Raw genomic sequence first — 3027 nt, 5'->3', positions numbered from 1 at the left:
GTAATTAGGTCGATTCACGAGTAAGTCCGCATTTTTACTATATCGTACCCCTTACCCTGTCTTTGAACGTTATGGGTATGGGACTGCTTACTGGAAAATGTAATATCCATGCTTAGTATCACGCCTGCGCACAATCCCCACGGCAGCTTGCAACATCCACTTTCAACTAACACCAATATCTGAAGTATAATTAATCAGGTACATCGCACAGTCATGAACACATCAAAATATCTCTCCACATTGTTCTCGTATCAAAGCACTCATTCAGCACTACATTACTCTCGGTTAAAGAGCTGTGTTATGAGCCAGGCTGCTGTGTTATGAAGCTGTATATATTAACGATCTTAGCGAATTCAGCGATGTGCATTCACGGTCCATACCTCTTACTTCTCAGGACTCATTCTGTTTGGCTGTATTATTCGCTCCAGTATTTACTTCGTTTGCGAGAGATTTGGTACCTTGTGAGTGACTACCCTCTGGCATTACGAAGATGATGGATTCTGGTTAATGATGGAGGCTTACACACATAGGCTACACACACATATATATAGAACATGTACGCTTCCCACATACAGATGATCACATATATTCAACATGTGTATACTTTGTGTGGTGGTATCGGTGTGTGTGTGTGTGTGTGTGTGTGTGTGTGTGTGTGTGTGTTGTGTGAAGTGCCATTACAAAGACCAGATCAGGAAATGCGCGCCGAACTTATATGAAAAAACAGTGAAGATAAACAGCCAGCAATCTTACAAACAACTAAGGTTTAAGAAAGTTTAAGAATACGGGTCCTGAAGTGTGTTACAAAGGTCCTGTACTATCAGCTTGGAGTGCGTTACCTCTGTGTTTCCTCACCACGCCACGCATACACCACCTCACTTTCACTTTAAGCACTTCACCACGTGGGTTGCCCTTCATGAAATCCTCTAGTGATAGCAGAGACGCATTTTAAAAGGCGTTATTTTGCTGGAAGTTTTATTTATTTATCTTTATTTTAACTCCTATAATAGAGGTTTGTCTGGTGGTATCTAGAGTGAAAATTTAACGTCGCAGAGGTATCCGCAAAGCTAAGTAATAACAACAACAGCAGTAATAATAATAATAATAATAATAATAATAATAATAATAATAATAATAATAATATGGTGCCATCAAGAACTTTAGTCATCGAAGTTTCCTCTGAGCTAAAGAAAATCGTCTGGTGATGTCGAACTAAAAAAAAAATAAATAAATAAAAACAGGCATCATGGTACAGGATTCCCCTAAGTCATAAAACAGGTCTTGAACGTGTATAGTAGGCCTGCTTCCATGTCAGTCGCGTGCAGGCCGAGCGCTACAATATATTGGTACGAAGTGGGTGAAATATAGAAGGTATCAGCGTAGAGGGTGGCCAAAAGCTGAATGAAGTGGTCTGGTGGCAGGGAGAAATAAGTAAAATAAATTATCATGGTGAAGGGGTGATGACTTTACCTTCGTCCTCGTAGTGACGAATCAATGACATTTCAGTACACAACCATCCTTTTTTTTTCCTTCGTGGTTTTTTTGAGTGACGTCTCCGTTTTTTCTTATGTTTTTCTTGTTACTCTCAGACGATCATATTCATCTTTTGGAGCGCCATGGTAGTGAAGGGGTTACGACGGCCATATTATTATTGTTATTATTATTATTATTATTATTATCAAACTTCCCCAGTCTGGAGGCGTAATAAAGGAAATATCAATAAAAATATAACACGTGCTAGTGGTGCGAGTGGTAAGGGAGAGTTGATAGAGTGGTGAGGGTGGTAAGGGAGAGTTGATAGAGTGGTGAGGGTGGTAAGGGAGAGTTGATAGAGTGGTGAGAAAGACAAAGGAAAGTTGTTACCGTATTGCCTCCCTGTTCAGCGTGATTCGAGCGTTGAACCTTCACACTTCCCGCCGGCACAACGCGACGAGACAAACATGCTTTCACCACGTAGTCTTTTAGCTTTCCCACGTGGTCTTTTAGCTTTCCCACGTGGTCCTTTAGCTTTCCCACGTGGTCCTTTAGCTTTCCCACGTGGTCTTTTAGCTTTCCCAGGCTCCTACGACTCAGCTGAATAAAATCATCTAGTATTATCTATATTAAGTTTACCCCGCCATGCCACTCTCAGGCTTTCATGCCCACTCCCAGCTTAATAAAATCGTCTGCCATTAGCTGCAACAGAAGAGGCGTGCCGGAGCTGTCCCGAGCATGAGAGCGTTAAATTCTGGTTACGGAACAGACGATTTCGTGCAGTTTAGGGAGGCATCTTGCAGTGAAGAGGTACAGAAAGGGTTGATCAGGAGACGATATGGTACAGTTTAGGGACTTTTTTTCGGTGACAGGGTACGTAAGCGGTTAATCAGGAGACGATTTGGGGGACGATTGCGGTGAAAGGGTTTGTAAAGGGAATACTGTACTTTATTCAACCCCTTCAGTTGGATAAATCGGATACAAATCGTCTTTAAGGCATCAAGAACACACTGTATATTTTCGTCATCGGCGTCAAGTAGATAAAAATACTCAGTTACTGGAAGGGAACAGTCATCTTGGATTTTTCTCTCAACCCACTTTCCCTACACACAATCCTGTTGCCTCCTTCCTACTCCTGAACACACACACACACACACACACACACACACACACACACACACACACACACACACACACACACACACACACACAGACACACACACACACATTCTCTCTCTCTCTCTCTCTCTCTCTCTCTCACACAACCCACTTTTCCTATACCCAATCCTGCCGCCTCCTTCCATTCCTTCCCACTCCTGAGCACACACACACACACACACACACACACACACACACATACACACTCTCTCTCTCTCTCTCTCTCTCTCTCTCTCTCTCTCTCTCAACCCACTTTTCTTACACCCAATCCTGTCCCTTCCTGCCATCCCTTCCCACTCTTTAGCTCTCTCTCTCTCTCTCAACCCACTTTTCCTAAACCCAGTCTTGCCGTTTCCTTTCATCCCTTCCCACTCCTTAGCTCTCTCTCTCTCTCTC

Source organism: Coenobita brevimanus, chromosome 71, assembly GCF_032717465.1.
Source record: "Coenobita brevimanus isolate Jiangsu-jjx chromosome 71, ASM3271746v2, whole genome shotgun sequence".
Lineage (NCBI taxonomy): Eukaryota > Metazoa > Arthropoda > Malacostraca > Decapoda > Coenobitidae > Coenobita > Coenobita brevimanus.
Note: the sequence above shows the minus strand (reverse complement) of the source record.